The following is a 22,920-nucleotide window of genomic DNA, read 5'->3' on the forward strand; positions in this document are numbered from 1 at the left end:
ACACACACACACACGCACACTTACTTACTGTAATTCAAATTTTTCTATTATCATGTATTGCATTATACTGCTGCCACAAAGTCAACAAATTTCACGACATATGCCGGTGATATTAAACCTCATTCGGATTCTGACGTGGTCAAGAGGTTCAGTTGTAGTTCTGGCCAAACATCAGAATGGGAAAGAAATGTGACCTAAGTGACTTTGACTGGGGATGATTGTTGGTGCCAGATGGGGTGGTTTGAGTATCTTAGAAAATGCTGATCTCCTTGGATTTTCATGCACAACAGTGCCTAGAGTTTACAGAGAATGGTGCGGAAAATGGAAGACATGCAGTGAGTGGTAGCTCTGTGGGTAAAACACCTTGTTACAGCGGGAGGTCAGAGTACAATGACTAGACTGGTTCAAGCTTATAGGAGGGTGAAAGTAACTCAAACAACCAATTGTTACAACAGGAGGTACCTAATAAAGCAGCCACTGAGTGCATCTTTAAATATAAATATATTGTTTTCTCTGTAACTGTATGCGTGTTTTTATTACACTCTATCGGACAACAGAGTTGCTTGGTGTGCCTGCTACTTAGCGATGGAAAGTTTGCACAGACAATGTAGCAACAACCTATAGACTCAATATGTAGTTAGTACTTTGCTTTGCAAATAACCCATTTTCATTAGTTGTACAATAAATCCATCCTAAAGACAATACAAGATGTAGAGTCAGAGTCATAGAAAAGTACAGCACAGGAACAGGCCCTTCTGCCCATCTAGTCCATGCCAAACCATTTAAACTGCTTATATCCATCGATCTACACTATGACCACAGCCCCCTACCATCCAAACTTCGCTTAAACACTGCGCTGGCAGCGCATTCCACACTCTCTGACCCTCCGGGAAACACAGCAGCCAATAAGCTAGGCAGCAATTTCCCACAACATAGATGTGAAAATGACCACAGAATCTACTTCGCTGTCCTTAAGCTGGCCCACCCTTTCTAACAACTACTGCTTTTGGCCCCTCCCATCTCAGATCTCTCTTTTGTTCCCTCCACAATTCCACCCCTTTCCCTCTAATATAATGTACTTTATACTTCTGACAACTTTCTGTCATATCATATGAAAAGTACTTATCATATGAGCAGAGTCTAAGCCAGTACTCAATCAAGTTCAGATGGAGGTGGAGGGGCTTTTCATTGAAGCCTACTGAATACTGAAAGGCCTAGAAAGAGTGCACATGGAGATGATGGTTTCATTCGTAGGAGAGTCTAGGATCTGATGGCACTGGGACCCGAGTCACCTCAACTACTAACTGTTCCAGCTGCTGTCATCCGGGACCAACAGGATCCGGGACAGCTTCTTCCACCAGGCCATCAGACTGATTAATTCATGCTGATACAACTGTATTTCTATGTTATATTGACTGTCCTGTTATAAATACTATTTATTATAAATTACTATAAATTGCACATTTAGACGGAGACATAACGTAAAGATTTTTACTCCTCATGTATATGAAGGATGTAAGCAATAAAGTCAATTTGATTCAATTCAGACTTAAAGGGATGCTCCTTTATATCTGAGATGAGGAAGAATTTCTTCAGCCAGTGGGTGGCAAATCTGTGGAATCTGTTGCCAGAGAGGGTAGTGAATGCCAAGTCATTGTGTGCATTTGAAGCAGGAATTGATGGTTTATTTATAGGTTAAGGGGATTAGGGGAGAATGGGGTTTTTTAAAAAAACAGCCAAGGTTGAAAAGTGAAGTACAATGGGCCAAATGGCCTAATTCTGCTCCTCGCAGTCCTAAACAGTCTTCAACTTGAACATTTTAACTCAGTTTCTCTCTCCACAGTGCTGCCTGCCCCGTTGGGTATTTTTAGTACTTTCTGCTTTTGTTGAAGATTTTCAGCACGTTGCAGATTTCTCAACGTGTTTTCCCACCAGAAGGGTGAATATCAGCCAAGCACACTGGTGATTGATCCTCTGCACCTCTTCACAGCGGTGACACAGGAGGTTTTAGGTGCACTCGAGAAAGCAGATGGTGTCGCCGCAAGAAAGCAACACCTCTAATCTGCAGCACACCCTCAGCGCAGTCCAAATTTTCACACTTAAAAGCAAGTGGGGCCCCGAGTTTTACAAACTGCTGACTCAAAGAGGTGAGAACGCTTTGAAATAAATGCAAAAGCAAGAAAATCAGAAAACCACCCCATCTCTCTTTCCTCCTCCTTTAACATCTGATATTCACATTTATAACCCAAAATACTGAAAGGATAGAAAAGCAAACTATATGGAAGGGGGGAAGAATAAATAGATTAATAAGTAGACGGAGCTGCATGTTGGGATCTGCAAAGTCTGGCTGAAAATGGAAATGAAGGCCAAACTGCTGCACAGGATCTCCTGTGCTCGGCAGCAATGGCAGCTTAGCAACTTCTAGCCACTTCTCGCTGGAGGACCATCAAGCAGATAATGGGAGGGGAGGACAGCTCAGAGAAGGTCCCCATCCTCCAAACACACGGCAAGACAGGCAGCATTTATGGAGAGAGAAATGGAGCTAGAGGGATCACGTTGAAAACTTTCAAGGCCAAGGTCAATTTTTATTATCAGAGTGCATGTATGTCACTGCATACAACCCTGATATTCATTTTCCTGTGGTCATACTCAGCTAATCTGTGGAATAATAACGGTAACAGGGTCGATGAAAGATCAACTACAGTGCAGAAGGCAAAAAACTGTACAGATGCAAATATAAATAAATAGCAATAAATAATGAGAACATGAAACAGCAAGATAAAGAATCCTTAACGTGAGAGTATTGGTTGTGGGAGCATCTCAATGAATGAGCAAGTGAGTGTTTATCCACTTTTGTTCAAGAGCTTGATGGTTGAGAGGTAGCAACTGTTCTTAGGTACATGAGTCCTGAGACAACTCACTGAGGGCAACAGTGAGAAAAGAGCCTGGCCTGGGTGGCAGGGGTCCCTGTTGATGGACACTGCTTTCCTGTGATAGCGTTTCATGTAGATGTGCTCAATGGTTGGGAGGGCTTTACTCATGATGCACTGGGCCAAGTCCACTACCTTTTGTAGGATTTTCCCTTTAAAGGCATTGGTGTTTCCATATCATGACATAAAGGAGCAGAATTAGGCCATTTGGCCCATCATGTCTGCTCCACCATTCAACCAAGGTTGATTATCTTCCCCCAACCCCAATCTCCCACCTTCTGCCTGTAACCCTTAACCCTTCACCTATTCAGCATAATTACTTTCACAATTATGAAAGTCCAAGTGGATGATCCATCATGGCTTCCTCCTGAGAGACTAGCCAGAGCAGCCAGTCTTTAGCCAATTTGATTCAGTCCCCATGTCACAGAGAATCACAGCGCAGGAGCGGGCCTACGGCACATTACATCCACACAAACCTTTTTTGCTCATCTCCACCAATCCCATTTGCACGCCTTGGGCTCAAAACTTAGGGCACTCCAGTTGCAGAACAGTTACCGCAACGCAATTATAGCCAGGGAAGTCAGAGTTCAGAGTTCAATTCTGGTGTCCTCTGTAAGTTCTTCCCATGGGCATGTGTCTTTCCTCCGGGTGCTCCGGTTTCCACCCACAGTCCAAAGACATACCGGTGTTAGGAGGTTAATTGATCATTGTAAACTGTCCTGTGATTAGGCAAGGGTTAAATCAGTGGGTTGCTGGGCGGTGCGGCTCGGTGGTCCGGAAGGGCCTATTGCGCGCTCTATCTCTAAAGAAAATAAAACAAAACAGTTACTTTCCCCAGGTCATCAGGATGATCAACACCCCCAACCATTAACCCACCCCACCACCACTACATCCAAGACAGCTAGTTCCCTCCTCTGCACCCTTCATCCCCCCATTTAACTGCCACTTTACCCTCACACTTCACCAGTCACTGTCCTACTGTGTTTTCATGTGCCCTGCTGCTACCGAGACGAGTCACTTTGTCACTTTATCATTGCCTGTCAGTCACCTTATGTACAGATACTCTTGCACCTATTGTTTTTTTTCCATTGTGTTCTTTATGCTGAGTGTTTTTTTGTGTGCTGCATCAAATCCAGAATAACAATCATTTCATTCTCCTTTTTCCTCTCTACTTTTTGAACAGTCATAGTTATAGAAAGGTACAGCACAGAAGTAGGCCCTTTGGCCCATCTAGTCCATACTGAACCACTTAAACTGTCTAGTGCAGGACCTCCCAATCTTTTTTATGCCATGGACCAATAGCATTAACAAAGGATCTGTGGATCACAGGTTGGGAACCCCTGAAGGCCCGTCGACATGCAACCAGACAATAGTTCACCATACCCCTGCCATCCATGTACATATTCAAACTTTTCTTAATCTTGGAAATCAAGCTTGCATAGACTACTTGTGCTGGCAGCTCGTTCCACACTCTCACCACCCTCTGAGTGAAGTTCCCCCTTATGTTCCCCTTAAACTTTTCACCTTTCACCCTTAAACCTTAATCTATGACCTCTAGTTGTAATCCAACCCAACCTCAGTGGGAAAAGCCTGGCTGCATTTACCCTAACTCTACCCCTCATAATTTTGTATACCTCTATCAAATCTCCTCTCAATGTTCTATGTTTTACGGAATAAACTCCTAGCCTGTTCAATCTTCCCTTATAACTCGGGTCCTCCTATCCTAGCAACATCTTTGTAAATTTTCTCTGTACACTTTCAACCACTTTTCCTGTAGGTCGGTGACAAAAACTGCACACAATACTCCAGATTAGGCTTCACCAATGTTTTATACAACTTCAACAGAACATCCCAGCTCCTGTACTCAGTATGTTAAATCTTGAATCTTAGGACTGTGTCCTTCTATGCCTTGTGAGTGGCTGAAATGTCTGCATGCAGCAAGGTGAATTCTGGGCCTTCTCCCACTGATGATACCAGAGACCTGTGTTCCACAGATAGTAGTCCCTCTAGCCAAGCTTTCTCAGTACAATTCCAAAACTGGCATCTATGAGACAATGAGGAAAGCTCTCAGGCACGTCCTGCTCACAAAACTCAGGTCAAATCTGATCTAGCTAATTAGAGAAAGTACAGATATTTACTGAAAACCCCAAAAACAAAACTTCAGCTGTTGCAAAAAATAGGAGGGGGACGTACTCAGGAGGGAGGACAGCTCTTGTGGCAGCAGAAGATTCCAGATTCAGATTTACTTATCAAATGTACATCGAAAAACATACAGTGAAATGCATTGTTTCCATTGGCACCCAACGCACCCTCGGGTGTGCTGGGGGCAGCCCACAAGTACCGCAACATATTCTGGTGCCAACATAGTATGTCCACGATGTTCAACAGAACAACACAAGCAACAACAAGAAGCTCCTCTGCCATCCTCCCATGTTCACACGCTGACAGGCCTCCAACGCCAACACCAGTCTGCCGGTCTTTGGTCCCGAACTCTCGAACCGTACAGCCTCTAACCTCCAGCCACTCCAGGAATTCTACCTGTGGCATTTCGAGGGAGTGTTGTAGATGAGGGGCCCAAAGCATTGTTGTTTATCTTTTGTTTTTAGGGATACACCGTGGAGTGGGCCATCGAACCACGTCATGCCTGCAATCCCACAACCTGGTTAACCCAAACCTAATCATGGGACAAGTCCACAAGCACTAATTAGCCTACCCGGTACAGCTCTGGATGGTGGGAGGCAACTAGAGCACGTGGGGAAAACCCATGCATTCCACAAGAACATAGACTCCATAGAGGACAGAGGGGTGCCCTGCAATAAGTTCTTTAGTTTGTCATGGATCTCCCACCCACGTATCATTTCTGTGGGCTAGAGGAGGCCGTGTACCAGTGTACCTGGAGTGTACGAAGACGCAGCCCCTTTTTGCGTATTTGCGTGGGCTGCTTCTCACCTTTTGGTTGCACTTTAGCCCCACCCTATTGATATATAGTCATCCAGTAAGGAGGGGGGGCGTGGAGGGATGAGGATGTCCTTGTTAACTTGCTCCTGGGGCTGGCAAAAACGGCCATCCGAGGGTCTTGGAAACGGGTGGCGGGAGGATCTGCCCAGGCAGACTGCCTGGCAATGTTTAGAGGGGATGTTGGTGCTTGAGTAAATAACATGTGCAATCCATAGCAACCTTAGAGGTGTTCCAGGACCGTTGGGCTCAGTGGGGTATAAATGCCATCATTGATAGAGATGGGAACATTTTGGTTTAATGTGTATTGTCTATTTGCAGTGAAGTAATTGTGTTAGTCACTGTTTTGTATATATTGTATAGCACCGATATTTGTAATACAAGAATTTTGTTTTAAAAAAAGAGGACAACGGGATTGAACTCTGAAACCTTGAGCTGTAATAGCATCATGCTAACTTCTACACTACTGTGACGCCACTACCATCCATCCCACTATCGTCAGGAAGGAGATGCAGACGCATCAGGACTCGGACTGTCAGACTGGGTGATAGCTTCCACCTTCAGTCTGTGAGTCTAATAAATGGAGGCATCGTTACCAGGACAGCAAGCTGGTTTACTGTACTGTTCACCTGTGCTGGGCTTTGAATTATATTTTATTCACTTATTTGTGGTAACATTTTGTTTCATAGGCTGTGTGTGAGGTATGTTTTGTGGATGCACCGTGGTCCGATAAACTTGAACTTCAGTTAACATTTCAGGTTTCTTCACCTGGTTAAAGCATAGTTTATTAATAATCAGCAAGAGACCGACAGAAGGTGGCGTTAACTCTGTTACCAAGTGGCACTTGCTCACCAGTAACATAATGGCCAGTACCCAGTTTGGGTTTTGCTGGGAACATTGACTGGAATGTGGTCGCCAAGTCAAAAATATGAACTCAGTAGCCAAACTCCAGAGATGATAGCAAAAAAAATGCAGCATCAAGTGTGACATTTTTCCATGTCCTGCATAGCAGGCTGGTCCAGAAGGTCTGGACACAAGAGATCCAAGGCTATTTTGATCCAAGATTGACTTGGTGATAGGAGACAGAGGGCATTAGTAGCAGGATATTTCTCTGATTGTGCGCTGTGGAGGGAACAGTGCCAGCATTTCAAAAGTTCAGAAAAGTTCAAAGTGAATTTAATATCAAAGTACAGTACTGTGTGAAAGTCATAGGTACATATATGGATCTCGTATGTGCAGACCCCTGTATCGTGGTGTTTAGCATTAACACTTCACAAGGGTTCAATTCCCTTCGCTGCCTGTAAGGAGTATGTACATTCTCCCTGCAACCGGGTGGGTTTCCTCCGGGTGCGCTGGTTCCCTTCCCACCCCCACCGTCCAAAGACGTACCGGTTGGTAGGTTAATAGGTCATTGTACATTGTGCCCCGATTAAGCTAACATTAAATCGGGGGAACTGCTGGGTGGCATGACTCGAAGGACTGGAAAGGCCTACTCTGCACATTTGACATAGCGGGGGGGGGGGGGGGGGGCTAAGAATTTTTCAATTTATTTAAGTAACTTTATGTATTGCACTGTACTGCTGTTGCAAAATGCAACAAATTTCATGACCTATGCGAGTGATAATAAACCTGACTGTGATAAGGTTCTCTATTGTGGACTGAGAGTGGGAAGCAGGCAGTGAGAAGAGAGTCGTGTTTGGGAGAAGGGAATCACGGTTGGGAAAAGGGGAAGGGAGAGGGGAAGGAGTGGGAAGCACCAGAGCGACATTCTGTAATGATCAATAAACCAATTGTTTGGAATCAAGTGACCAATCAGCCCTGTTGTCTCAGGGCTGGGTGTGTCTGCACTCCTCTATCACCTGTCAGACACCCCTGCTACGGCGCTCCACCCTCACAATTCCCAACATCCTTTGCTCCTGACAGACTTACAAACTCACTCTCCACTCTGCAAAGACAAATACAGTACTGTACAAAAGACTTAGGCATCCTATCTATGTAGACGTCCCTAAAACTGTACACATACACACAGTGGAGAGATATATCACAATTCATTTTCTTCTGGGCATTCACAGTAGAACAAACAGAATCAATGAAAAAATACACAAAAATAAAGACTGACAAACAACCAATATGGAAAAAGATAAACAGTACAAATACAAAAAAAAACCCACACATAATAATAAATAAATAATTCTGAGAACATGGGCTGTACAGTCTTTGAAAGTGAGTCCATAGGTTGAGGAGTCAATTCAGTGCTGAGGTTAGTGAAGTTATCCACACTGATGGTTGAAGGGTAATAACCATTCCTGGACCTGGTGGTATGGGACCTGAAGCTTCTGTACCTCACTCCTGATGGCAATAGTGAGAAGGCAGCATGGCCTGGATGGTGGTGGTCCTTGACTATGGATGCTGCTTTCTTGTGGGAGTGCTCCAAGTATATTTCGGCTACTTATGATGGATAAATCACTTAGCAGTAAATGCAGGAGGTATGAAAAGTTTGTTTGTGATTAAGAGAAAAATTGGTGGTGTTGTGGATCGCAAGGAAGGTTGTCTGAAGCTACAGCGGGACATCGAGCAGAAAGCTGGATGGAGTATTAGCAGATGCACAAAGAACACTGCAGGAACTCAGCAAATTGGGCAGCATCTATGTAAATGAATAAACAGTCGACGTTTCAGGACTGGAAAGGAGAGGTTCCTCTTTTGCCAATATGAAACCAACCTCGGGGTGGAGGAGCAACACCTTATATTCCATCTATGTAGCCTTCAACCTGATGGCATGAATACCAATTTCTCCACCCAGTAAAAATTATTTTCCTGCCCCTCTCCCCTTCTTCTGTTCCCCACTCTGGCCTCTTACCTCTTCTCATCTGCTTGTCACCTCCCCCTGGGTCCTCTCCTCCTTCAGTGTCTCCTATGGTCCACTCTCCTCTATCAGATTCCTTCTTCTCCAGCCCTTTATCTTTCCCACCCACCTGGCTTCACCTATCACCTTTTAGCTATCCCACTTTCCCTCCCCCTCATATTTGTATTGTGGCATCTTCCCCCTTCCTGATGAAGGGGGTCGGCCGGAAATGTCAACTGTTTATTTATTTCCATAGATACTGCCTGACTTGCTGAATTCCTCCAGTATTTTGTGAGTGTTTTGCTTTGGATTCCCAGCATCTGCAGACTTTGTGTTTATGATTAGCAGATGTAATTTAAGCCTGGTAAGTGGGAGGCAATACATCTTAGCATGTCAGATATGTGTAAGGTATATATGGTAAATGGTAGAGCGTGGTGGAGATACAAAAACCTGATAGCACAGACCACCGGGCTCAAGGACAGCTTCTGCCTTGCTATTATAACTCTATTAAACAGTTCCTTAGTACATTAAGTTGTACTCTTGACCTCACAATCTACTGTTGGATCCTGATAGTTTTATGATTAGAAGGTTCTTCGGAAATCAAGAAAGAAGCACAAAACCCTTTTGTTTGCAATCATTTTATTAAATGCTACAAGAGCAAAAAACAAACAGGAAAGAGGAGCCAAGAAGAACAAAGGAAAAGGCAGTCACATTGTCCCACAATCAGACTAGAGATAACACGAATTCCAGATGTAATAAATAACATATGGACAATGTCAGATTGAAGTCATGTGACACCTGCTACTAAGAAGCTTCTAGAACATGGTTCTAGAACATGGTTTTATGCCATGAACCCCTACCATTAATTGAAGGGTCTGCAGACCCCAGGGTGGGAACCCCTGTTCTAGAAAAATTTAGAAACTGTTTGGTCTGAACAACTGAACCTCTTGACCACGTCTGCATGCTTTTATGCACTGAGTTGCTGGCACATGATTGGCTGATTAGATATTTGCACTAATGAGGTGTACCTAATGAAGTTGCCACTGAACGTCCATCAGTACATGTGACAATAATAAGCCAATCCCAATTCAAATTCCAATGAGGCCAACCGATATTCTGAGTGAGCAACAGGTCATGGATAGTCAACCATCGACTGGGACTACAGCAGAGGATTCAACCAAGACCACAACACCAGGAAAGGGGCAGACACTGAACAGCAAAATTAATGTGACAGCTGAGAAACAGACTAGATCAATCTGGCCTTTGGAGACCAACAGTGAAAATATTTCAGGATGATTTTTTCGGAATGTGAACAAAGGTTACAGTAGCCATTTCCACCAATAGCATCTTTATGAAAATATTGTGTCTTGCCCCATCGTCAGAGCAAATGAAATTAAAAATCACGGAACAAACAGAAAGGAAATACCGAGAATTTTAAGTTGATTCAGCTGCAAGTTTAGAATGAAACCACAGTAATGCATTTACAAGTCTTGCAGAATTTCCCTAACATGCCTGCATTCCCTTACCTGAACAATACACTCTTGGGTTTACACAATTCATATAGAAACCAAAAGGAAGATGCATACATATGATAATGGGATTCACCCAAAATATATATTTTTTAGCATCTCAGTGTCTGCTCTCATATCTGATTTCTAGTGCTTTTTGCTTTGTTAAAACTCTGCTCAAAACTATTGTAGAGAACAGTTTCTGGTCGGTTTACTGTCTTATGAGTCAGCTAAGTAGGATGGTGTCCAAATCACTCTTTGTCTGAAATGAATGAGTTCCCTCACTGGAATATGCTTCTAAACAGTCGCAGATGGAGTCAGGATTTTTCAGTGGTGCTGCGTCCATGCCAAAGTTAACAACTGGCATAGAAAAGAGCAGGACAGAGTGAGCGATATACTGCATTTCCAGGCATTTGGTCCAGTGAAATTCGATAATCTTCCCCATCCCATTGTAACAGCAACAGCAGATGGGAGAAAACCCATTTGAACTTTCAGCTTGCAACACAATACACACACTTTCCATTCAGTGTAATCTGCTAGAAAAAGATGGAAACTCTATAATCTCAAAAATCCTTCTCCAAGCTCTTTATCTAACCAGATTTGGCCAGAGTTGACTGCTGGGATCCTGATTAACGTCAGACACAAGAGACTGCAGATGCTCTGCTTACAAAATGCTGGAGGAGCTCAGCAAGTCAGGCAGCATCTATAGAGAGGGATAAACAGCTGACGTTTCAAGCCGAGACCCTTCATCAGAACCTGCCAGCTTGTACTCCTCCCCCTCCCCCACCTTCTAACTCTGTCCTCATTCCACTGTGTGTTTCAACGTACACATCATAAAGAAAGCTAATCTTAAATTAGCTAGAACATAGAAGATTGAGGGGAGATTTGATAGAGTTTTACAAAATTACGAGGGATATAAACAGGGTAAATGCAACCACCTCTTTTTCCCCACTGAGGCTTGGTCGAACTACAACTAGAGGTCAGGGAATAAGAGTGAAAGGTGAAAAGTCTAAGGGAAACATGAGGGGAAACTTCTTCACTCAGAGGATCGTGAGAGCGTGGAATGAGCTGCCAGCCCAAGTGGTGCATACAAGCTCAATTTCAATGTTTCAGAGAACTGTGGATAGGTACACGGATGGTAGGGGTATGGAGGGCTATGGTCCCAGAGCAGGTTGATACGAGTAGGCAGTTTATATATTTCTGCATGGACCAAAGGGCCAGTTTTTGTGCTGTACTTTTCTATGACTGTATCACTCATGATTTGTTTATTATTATTTTTATTAACTGTTACTAAACAGTCAAAACATTAACTGTTCATTCCCCTTCATTGATGCTGTCTGACCTGCTGAGTTCCTGCAGCATTTCGTGCATGATGCTATCGCGGTATGGCATCAGTCTCACGGGCCAGGAAAGGTATCAGATCTAGCTAGAAAGAATTAGTCAATCTGCCCACATCGATGCCAACCTGTTTATCCTCAGACCCGCTCAGATTCAGATTAATTTATCACGCGTACATCGAAACACACAGTGAAACGTGTTTGCGTAAATAACCAGAACGTCCAAGGATGTGCTGGGGGCAGCCCACAAGTGTCACCCCCATCATAGTCAAAAACAGCTTACTCAGCATACATTGTTAATAATTTACAGTAACTTCCACCTTCCCCTTAAATCCACTTGGTCCATCTCTGATACCTCCCTCACGCTTCTCGATCTCTCTGTCTCCATCTTTGGAGACAAAATGTCAACCACCATCTTTTATAAATCCACTGATTCCCACGGTTATCTGGACTATATCTCTTCCCACCTTATCTCCTGTAAAAATGCCATGCCCTTTACTCAATTTCTTCGCCTCTGCCACATCTGTTCCCAGAAAGTGGCTTTCTGTTCCAGGATGTCCTTCATCTTTAAAGAAAGGGTCTCCCTTCTCTACCATTTATGCTGTCCTCAGCCACACCTCCTCCATGCCCCAAACATCTCTGCTCACCCCATCTTCCCACCACATTAACAGTGATGGAGTACCTCTTGTCCTCACCTACCAACCCATCAGACTGTGCAGCTTCTGCCATCTCCAAAAGGTTCCTACCACAAAACTCCCACTTTCCATGGGGATCACTCCCTCTGTGATTCCCTTGTCCATTCGCTCCCCCCTCCCCCCCCCCCAACTAACATCCCTCCCGGCACTTATCTCTGCAAGCAGCCTATTTACTACACCTGCCCGAACACCTCCTCCCTCACCTCCATTCAAGGCCCTAAACAGTCCTTCCAGGTGAGGCAACATTTCAGCTGCAAATCCGCTGGGGTCGTCTATTGTGTCCAGTGCTCCTCCTCTACATTGCTAACACTAGATGCAAATTGGGAGACCACTATGTCAAGCACCTCCATCACAAAAGGGATTTCCCGGTGGCTAAACATCTTAATTTTGATTCCCATTCCGACATGGTGGTCCACCATCATGATGTAAAAGCGACTTGTTAAATTCCATCTGGATAGCCTCCAAACTGATGTCATGAATATTGATTTCTCCTTCCGGTAAACAATTCCACCCCCTCTTCTGCCCTTTTACTTCTTCTCATCTGACTATTACTTCCCCCTGCGTCCCTTCCTCCTTCCCTTTCTCCCACAGACTCCTCTTGACTTTCTCCAGCCCTTGACTTTTCCTACCCACCTGGCTTCACCTATCACCTTCTAGCTGTTCTCCCTCCCCTCCCCCCACCTTTTTATTCTGGCGTCTTCTCCCTTCCTTCTCAGTCCTGATGAAGGGTCTTGGCCCGAAACATCGACTGTTTACTCATTTCCATAGATGCTGCCTGACCTGCTGAGTTCCTCCTTTTGTGTGTATTGCAGATAATAATTACAGTTTGGCAAGTAGTGGAATGGCCAAAATATAACCACTTATTATTTATTTCTAAAACTGAGCAATAACTTCTGTTTATTTAGGGTGTTCAAGGTGGTTAGGTGTCATGCTATCAAGGTGCTATCAAACTGTACTTGATACTGGAACCAAAGGCAGCATTAGGTCAAAGAACTAGTTTTTGCAGATCATCTTAACGCAGAAAAAGACAGAGGAGTTTAGAATCCTGGTGAAGGGTCTCGGCTGGAAACATTGACTGTTTACTCTTTTCCATAGATGCTGCCTGGCCTGCTGAGTTCCTCAAGCACTTTGTGTGTGTTATTCTAATCGGCGTCTCTTTTTCAGCTCAAGAGTCAATACGGGTTGTGCACCCCTTATCCGAAATCCAAATCTGAGTTTGGTTCGATTTTGTCACAAACGGAAAATTCCACAATACACTGGGAAGGTTCCCAGGCGATGAACAGGTCTCTGCGCACCCCAGACAGTTCTGAGAAGTGACCTCACATGAAAAATGAGCAGGTTAATGAAAAGTAGAAAACAGTGAATAAAGTGAAAAATGAAGATCTCGATTGTGTATCGTCAGCATCAGAGTAAACATATACCACTTAACGATATGCTGAAAATGAAACGAGCAAAGGTCTATCACGATGAACTGAAAATTGAAGGCAATTGTGAATATTCAGCAGGCTGGTTGCAGAAATTTAAGAAAAGGCATGGCCTTAAATTCTTAACGTGTCTGCTGATTACAAAAATCTAGCACCTGAACAACTCTATGATGCTGATTGTTTTTGTACCTTAAGTAACAGCATTAAATTTTAAAGTCTTGCTGATGAAAATCTAATACCAAAACATGTCTACAATGTTGATTGTTCTTATACATTACACGTATCCTAAAAAAAAGTAAAATCCAAATAGCGTATACTGTAATCTTTTAATCAAAGCACAGCATCATAGGTGGAGACCGAAAGCCTGCAGTTGTTTGTTGGTGTTCAACAGCTGATTCAGGTTTTTCTCCCGATGCTGCTGGGCCGCTCTTTTTACCCTGCACACATTATATTTTCATTACATTAATGGTATGTAATCATTTTTACTGTTAAGTACTCATATGTGATGAACAAGTTTAAGAGAAAGACTATTAACTGTTAGGACATAAATTCAGAGTCAGAAATGACGGCGATCCCAAGCCATCTCATTATATATCTCAAAATATGTAATGGGGAGGTGTGGTAGTGTAGTGGTTAGCACAATGCTTTACAATGCCAGTGACACAGGTTCAATTCCCACCGCTGCCTGTAAGGAGTTTGCACGTTCTCCCCATGACTGTGCCGGTTTCCTCCGGATGCTCTGGTTTCCTCCCAAAGTCCAAAGACGTACCAGTTGGTAGGTTAATTGTAATTTGTCCTGTAATCAGGCGGGGGTGGGTGTTGCTGAGCTGCATGGCTGGAAGGGCCTACTCCGTGGTGGATGTCAATAAATAAAATTTTTAAATCTGAAAATATCCAAAATTCTAAACACTTCCAGACCCAAGCAATTTGGATAAGGGGCATTCAAACTGTATCAGCCAGACTGACTATGATTTTGCAGTGTTTTGGGAAGTCTGCAAACAAACAGGTTTGCCTCAGTGGCACGATCTAACTAACTAAGCGTACTAACTGAAAGAAGATCTACTCTAACCAGCTTCTTCACACTGACCAATATCTTACCACCAAACTGAAGCTAAACCCCATCAACCGTCTTCATGCCTGGGAGCATTTTTTCATTAACAGTGGATGCTCTGTGGTTATAAGTACTGCAACATTCGTCCTTTTTGAGAAGAGATCAACTATCAACTTTATTTGCTATATACATTTACATGTTTTAGGAATTTGCTATGGTGTGTTGGGGCAAAGTTCACGATGATAAAGAATAAAGAATTTACTAAAAGTTAGAGGTTAAAGAATAGATATATAATAAAATAAACATAAATATCAGTATATATTTACAATGTAAACAGTGTAAAAAGTGGTTTAATGTGTTTACAGTGAATTGCAGTGATAGAGGGAATGGGGATGTAACTAGAATGGTTGATCAGGTTAACTACCCGTGGGGAAAAAATAATTAAGACAGTATGAAATTTTTGTTTTAGTATCCTATAGCACTGTAGGAGATGCAGTAAGGCAAGGGTTAAAGACAACATCCAGGCAAGAATAGCCCAGGGCAGTTATAGCCAAATGAGACATTTGAAGTGTGAAATGTCGACTGCACTCTTCTCCATAGACGTTGCCTGGCCTGCTGAGTTCCTCCAGCATTTTGTGAGTGTTGCTTGGATTTGCAGCACCTGCAGACTTTCTCGTTTGTGATTTGAAGTGAGGCGGCTGGGAACACCTCTGCAGCCTACAGATGAGACAGGCGGGAGTGACTGGCAGTGTGGACCCAAGCCAGACAAGTGAGGCTTGGTAGTTAGACCTTTCTGGAAAGGTCTTCTTAAAACATAGCAAGACACAAATGCTGGAGGAACTCAGCAGGTCAGGTAGCATCGACGGACAGTCAACGTTTTGGGCCGAGACCCTTCATCAGGACTTCCAGGACATTTGAGATTTCCAACATCTGCAGACTTTCTCGTGTTTCTTAAAACATAGCATCCCTTTACACAATAAAAGGTGCTGGAGACAGACAAGATAACATTAATGGAAGGATGGAGACCACCTCAGTAAATATATTTAAGACAAGGTTGGATAGATTTTTGCATAATAGGGGAATTAAGGGTTATGGGGAAAAGGCAGGTAGGTGGAGAGGAGTCCATGGTCAGATCAGCCATGATCTTATTCAATGGCGGATCAGGCTCGACAGGCCAGAAAGCCTACTCCTGCTCCTATTTCTTATGTTCTTATATAACTAAGGGACAATTGCTTTACTAACCTTAAAGTGTCAAGTTGTTGTTCCTGTTGACTGTTACCATCTCTATTGTCAATGGCGATTGATTCTGCAAGGAACGAATTTAAACATATACATTTTACCAAGTGGTCAATATCCGTATCGATACACAGATTATAGTGTATAAATTTATTCTGCTTAAAGATAGCAGTTTTCTGTTGAGACTTCAGTGCAGTGTGGGTGACAGGGCCCATGCTGTTCTCCTTGTGCACAAGTAGAGTAACTATCTGTAAGAGGGCGCCTGCTCTGGGCCAAATTATCTTATTTTTTATTATCGGAGACGAGAGCACATCCAAAGTGCCTTGTAGCTAATGGGACATCTTCTTCATGCTGCTTTTAAAAGGCAACAATGGTTTCCATCTCCGCCAACCTCTCAGGCAGTTGACTCCGTCGTCTCTCTTTGGCTGAGAAAATAATTATTTCAAACTCACCCTCTGTGGTTGTTTTATTTTCAGCCTTTCCAGTCCAGTAGTTTTATTATTATTTTCTCTTTTAGAGATACAGCACACTAGCAGGCCCTTCACAGTACACTACAGTAGCAACAGGTTTTACGGGGCAGCAGCGGTTGTTACAGCACAGTAAAAAAAAACCCCGCTGTCAAATTATACCCATGTGAACAGTTAATGTACCTATAAACACAAGAAAATCTGCAGGTGCTGGAAATCCACACACTCAGTGCTGGAGGAACTCAGCAGGTCAGGCAGCGTCGATGGAAAGGAATAAACAGTCAACGTTTCGAGCCGAGACCCTTCTTCAGGACTGAGAAGGGGGAAAGGTGCCAGAATATAAAGGTGGGGGGGAGGGGAGGAGGCTAGCTGGAAGGTGATAGGTGAAGCCAGGTGGGTGGAAAAGGTGAAGGGCTGGAGTAGAAAGAATCTAATAGGAGAGGACAGTGGACCATAGGAGAAAGGGAAGGAGGAGGGGACCCAGAAGCAGCTGATAGGCAGGTGAGAAGAGGCAAGAGTGGAGAATAGAGGAAGGGAGGGGTAACCTGCAGGCTAGCAGAGTGCCTTACACCTCCTTTGGTAGAGACATATCTCCAGCCGGCCACCCAAATATATACATACACGTATTTGTGCGTATGACAGTAAACTCAACTTTAACCAGAATCTGTGTCAAAGAAAGGATTTCTGGGGGGCACCTTTTTTAATCTTGAGACTTCCCTAAAGTGCTCCACAGTCCTTTTATTGCCTGTCCTGTCATTGTTACACTCTACATGGCAGCTAAACTACACAGAAACAAACTCCTGCCATCAATACCGAGAGTTACATTCTGGGTGGGCGGGTTCACTGAAACCTACTGACTGGTGAAAGGACCAGATAGGGTGGATGTGGAGAGGATGCTTCCTATGCTGGGGGTTTCCAGAACTACAGGGCACAGCCTCAAAATTGAGGGGCGACCTTTTAGAACAGAGATAAGGAGGGAATTTTTAGCCAGAGAGTGGTGAATCTGTGGAATGCTCTGCCACAGACTGTGGTGGAGGCCAAGTCCGAGGGTATATTTAAGGCGGGAAGTTGATAGTTTCCTGATTGGTCAGGGCATCAAAGGATATGGCAAGAAGGCAAGTGTATGGGGTTGAGTGGGATCTGAGATCAGCCATGGTAGAATGCTAGAGCAGATTTGATGGGCTGAATGGCCTAATTCTGCTCCTATGTCTTATGGTCTTACAACAGGGGTGGAGATACATCTCTACTTAAGGAGGTGTAAAGTGCTCCTTTCCCCCGCTAGTGTGCGGGTCACCCTCGGGCAAGGTGTAGCACCTGCTTAGCCCCCGCCCCGCCCCCCCCCCCCCAGTTCAGGGTCAGATGAAGCCATGGGAGCAGGCGGTGGATGGTCGTTTGAGCAGCTGGTTCTGGTTATGTGACCACTGACAATCTCTGAGGAGTATTGATAATGGCTGGGATCACCCATCTTGTAAAGACACTGCCCAGAAGGCAACGGCAAACAACTTCCGTAGAAAAATTTGCCAAGAACGATCATGATCACAGAAAAACCATGATTGCCTACATCACATGACACACCATATAGCGAACTAACGAACAAATCTACATCAGAAAGGAGTGAAAAATTAACAGAGAAAGGATTCATATTAGTTTTCAAAGAAGAGACTGATAGGTTTTATTTTCTGTCCAGAGAAGATAGGATCTTCCATCTAAAAGACACTGGCAACACACCCTTGGCACTGCATCAAGATCACACCCTAAACTCTTAACTCCAAAGGTGAAATATTTAAGGGGAACTTGAGTGGGACTTCTTCACTCATAGGGAGGTGAGAGTGCTCACCTGGTTGCAAGCTGAAAGCTGCCAGCGGAATTGGTGGATATAAGTTCCATTTAAAAATTTAAGCGAAGCTTGAATAGGTACGTGGATGGGAGGTGTATGGTCCAGGAGCTAGGTTGATGGGACTGGGCAGAATAACAGTTTGGCATGGACCAGATGAGCCGAAGATTCTCTTTCTATGCTGTAACGCTTGATTACGCGAATATTCCTGCTGAGTATTGAAAGGCAGTCCCACATGTCTTAACTTAAGATGGAGGCAAAAATGACCACCGTATTTATACACAAGGGAGAATATTCTTACTGGCATTGCAGTGATCTGAAAGTGATTGCTTCTCACTGCTCTCCAGAAGCAAACCACACAAGGAATTTTTTTTTTTTGCAACTCAGCAATTATAGATATGCAGGCAAGCATAGAAGGTATAACATGCCAGAAATGTTCCTCATTATTACTGATGAATATCACGTATTCTGATGAAAATCCACTGACCTGAATAATTAACCCTGTCTTTCTCTTACCACACAATGCCTGACCAAGTAGTTCCAGCATTTTAGAAAAAAACTGAGCTCTCGGTTGAGAAGCACGAGTCAAACAGGAAGCCCCCCTACATCAACAGCTTACATTTTTTCTGTCAACGTAACCTGGAATCTTTTAGAAAGGTGAAAGGGGAAGAGATCAGCCTATTACCCGCAGAATAATGCATATTCATTAGAAAACTGCCTCAGTCATTGCCATAACCATAGATTCTTTTACAAGCAAAGCAAGTTTCAGGGTGCCACGGTAGTGTAGCAGTCAGCTCAACGCTATTACAACTTGGGACATCAGAGTTTGGAATTCAGTTCCGGCGTCCTCACTTTCATGAACTTCAGTTCTGAATGCCATTTGCTTCATTTTATTGCTTGCACGATGATCTGTCCACCCCCCCACCCCACCGCATATTGGGTGCTTGACATCTTCCTTTGTTTTAATGGGTTAGAACCATAGAACACTACAGCACAGTACAGGCTCTTCAGCCCTCCATGTTATGCCGACCTATTTAATCCTTAAAAAAATACTAAACCCACACTACCCCATAACCCTCTATTTTTCTTTCATCCATGTGCCTGTCCAAGAGGTTCTTAAATACTCCTAATGTTTTAGCCTCCACCACCATCCCTGGCAAGTCATTCCAGGCACTCACAACCCTCTGTGTAAAAAACTTACCCCTGATGTCTCCCTTAAACTTCCCTCCCTTAATTTTGTACATATGCCCTCTGGTGTTTGCTATTGGTGCCTTGGGAAACAGGTACTGACTATCCACTATATCTATGCCTCTCATAATCTTGTAGACCTCTATCAAGTCCCCTCTCATTCTTCTACGCTCCAAAGAGAAAAGTCCCAGCTCTGCTAACCTTGTTTCATATGACTTGTTCTCCAATCCAGGTAACATCCTGGTAAAGCTCCTCTGCACCCTCTCCATAGCTTCCACATCCTTCCTGTAATGAGGTGACCAGAATTGAACACAATACTCTAAGTGCGGTCACACCAGAGATTTGTAGAGTTGCAACATGACCTCTCTACTCTTGAACTCAATCCCCCTTTTAATGAAGCCTAGCATCCCATAGGCCTTCTTGACTACCCTATCAACCTGCGCAGCGACCTTGAGGGATGTATGGATTTGAAGTCCAAGGTCCCTTTGTTCATCCACACTCTTAAGTAACTGACCATTAATCCTGTACTCAGTCTTCTAGTTTGTCCTTCCAAAATGCATCACCTCACACTTATCCGGATTGAACTCCATCTACCATTTTACTACCCAACTCTGCAGCCTGTCTATATTCTCTTGTAACCTTCGACAACCTGCACCTCCATCCACATCTCCTCCAATCTTCGTGCCATCCGCAATCTTACTCACCCATCTTTCCGCCTCTACATCCAGGTCATTTATAAAAATCACAAATAGCAGGGGTCCCAGGACAGATCCGTGCAGCACTCCACTAGTCACCGACCTCCAGGCAGAATACTTTCCTTCCACAACTACCCTCTGCTTTCTTCCTTTAAGCCAATTTTTTATCCAAACAGCCAGGTTCCACTTATCCCATGCCTCATGACTTTCTGGATGAGTCTCTCATGAGGGACCTTGTCAAATGCCTTGCTAAAGTCCATGTAGACCACATCCACTGCCCTACCCTGATCAATTTCTTTTGTTACCTCTTCAAAAAACTCAATCAGGCTCGTTAGGCACAACCTTCCCTTCACAAAGCCACGTTGACTATTCCTGAGTTGACAGGACTTCTCCAAATGCTCGTAGATCCTATCCTTAAGAATCCAAATGCTCGTAGATCCTATCCTTAAGAATCCTATTGGTTTAATAAGGTTCTATTAGGTTTCATTGTTTCATGGCTACCTGTAAGGAGATGAGTCTCAAGGTTGTATAAAGTATACATACTTTGATAATAAATGTACTTTGAACTTTGAAGAAAGTATCTGTTAGAGCGATTTTTGGGGTTAACACATGTAGCTGACTTCAGCCTCTCGCCTTCAGATTTGAATGTGAACTGTGGATTAAATCTAAAATGCAGCTCTGAACAATGGGCTCCTAAGAAATGTGAATCAAGTTAATTGGAACAGATAATGCCGATTTAAATTCATTACTTTTGTGTATTTGAGTGTCTGTAAAATAACATGAGCAAACAGGGAGACGTGAAGGTGGGAAGTTCCAGGCATTTGAAACTGTTACATGCAACTCAAAGGAAACATTGTACATATGGATAAGTTTAAATTGTCCTAATTTTTTTTTCTTTAGCATATAAAATGTCAAACAGACCTCTTGCTCTGAAGGAGGGTCTCCCTCTCTCCCCTCACCCCTCTATCTATCTATCAGTACTTCTGTCCAGTGACTTCATTCACATAACAACAGTTTGTACCTCGTTCCCTTGTGTGCTCTGATTCTTCCCATAGTCAAAAGACAGCAGGTTAATTGGTCATTCTAAATTGTAAATTCTAAATTCTAGAGTCCATTATTAAAGATAAAATAGTGGCATATCTTGATAGCAGTGATAGGACTGGGCCAAGCCAGCATGGATTTACCAAGGGCAAATCATGCTTGACTAATCTATTGGAGTTTTTCGAGGATGTAACCAGGAAGTTAGACAAGGGAGATTCAGTGGATGTAGTGTACCTCGATTTTCAGAAGGCATTTGATAAGGTCCCACATAGGACATTGGTGGGTAAAATCAGAGTTCATGGCACTGGGGGGAAGATATTGACATGGATAGAAAACTGGTTGGCAGATAGAAAGCAAAGGGTAGCGGTGAATGGGTGTTTCTCGGAATGGCAGGTGGTGACTAGTGGGGTGCCACAGGGCTCAGTATTGGGACCACAGCTGTTTACGATTTACATCAACAATTTAGATGAAGGCATTGAGAATAACATCAGCAAGTTTGCTGATGATACTAAGCTGGGTGGCAGTGTGACATGTGATGAGGATGTTAGGAGAATTCAGGGTGACTTGGATAGGCTGGGTGAGTGGGCAGATACTTGGCAGATGACGTTTAATGTGAATAAGTGTGAGGTTATCCACTTTGGGAGTAAGAACAGGAAGGCAGATTATTATCTGAACGGTGTAGAGTTAGGTAAGGGAGAAATACAAAGAGATCTAGGAGTCCTTATTCATCAGTCACTGAAGGTGAATGAGCAAGTGCAGCAGGCAGTGAAGAAGGCTAATGGAATGTTGGCCTTTATTACAAACGGAATTGAGTACAAGAGCAAGGAAATCCTTTTGCATTTGTACAGGGCCCTGGTGAGACCACACCTGGAGTATTGTGTACAGTTTTGGTCTCCAGGGTTAAGGAAGGACATCCTGGCTGTAGAGGAAGTGCAGCGTAGATTCACAAGGTTAATTCCTGGGATGTCCGGACTGTTTTACGCAGAGAGGTTAGAGAAACAGGGCTTGTACACGCTGGAATTAAGGAGATTGAGAGGAGATCTGATTGCAACATATAAGATTATTAAGGGATTGGACAAGATAGAGGCAGGAAATATGTTCCAGATGCTGAGAGAGTCCAGTACCAGAGGGCATGGTTTGAGAATAAGGGTAGGTCATTTAGGACAGAGTTAAGGAAAAACTTCTTCTCCCAGAGAGTTGTGGGGGTCTGGAATGCACTGTCTCAGAAGGCAGTGGAGGCCAATTCTCTGGATGCTTTCAAGAAAGAGCTAGATAGGTATCTTATGGATAGGGGAATCAAGGGATATGGGGACAAGGCAGGAACCGGGTATTGATAGTAGATGATCAGCCATGATCTCAGAATGGCGGTGCAGGCTCGAAGGGCCGAATGATCTACTTCTGCACCTATTGTCTATTGTCCTGTGATTAGGCTAGGGTTAAATTGACAGATTGCTGGGCAGTATGACTTGATGGGCCGGAAGAGCCTGTCCTGCAGTATATCTCTAAATAAATAAAATTAAATTTAGCACATCAACTGCTCAAACGTTGGAAGGTATTCATTTGTCATTGGGGAAGTTGATTGGAGTGAGGGTAGTCACGAAACTCCACAGAGGCTGGAATCTGAAGCAAAAGAACAAGCTGCTGAAGAAACTCAGCAGGATAAGCAGCATCTGACAGACAGACATACTTTATTGATCCTGAGGGAAATTGGGTTTTG

General features: G+C 43.7%; 1 protein-coding gene across 4 annotated transcripts in view; it reads right to left on the minus strand.

Moving 5' to 3' along the window:
• Positions 1-22,920, minus strand: part of zhx3b (zinc fingers and homeoboxes 3b) — a 127,807-nt gene that overhangs the window by 59,001 nt on the left and 45,886 nt on the right. For 3 of the 4 annotated variants that reach the window (XM_073062032.1, XM_073062030.1, XM_073062031.1), the window contains exon 2: positions 15,985-16,048. The exons of the other annotated variant lie outside the window; for it this stretch is intronic. The gene's annotated coding sequence lies outside the window, so the exon portion shown is untranslated. The remainder of the gene's footprint in view (positions 1-15,984; positions 16,049-22,920) is intronic. 4 annotated transcript variants of the gene reach the window in all.

Source organism: Hemitrygon akajei, chromosome 11 (assembly GCF_048418815.1).
Source record: "Hemitrygon akajei chromosome 11, sHemAka1.3, whole genome shotgun sequence".
In the NCBI taxonomy this organism is placed as follows: Eukaryota; Metazoa; Chordata; class Chondrichthyes; order Myliobatiformes; family Dasyatidae; genus Hemitrygon; species Hemitrygon akajei.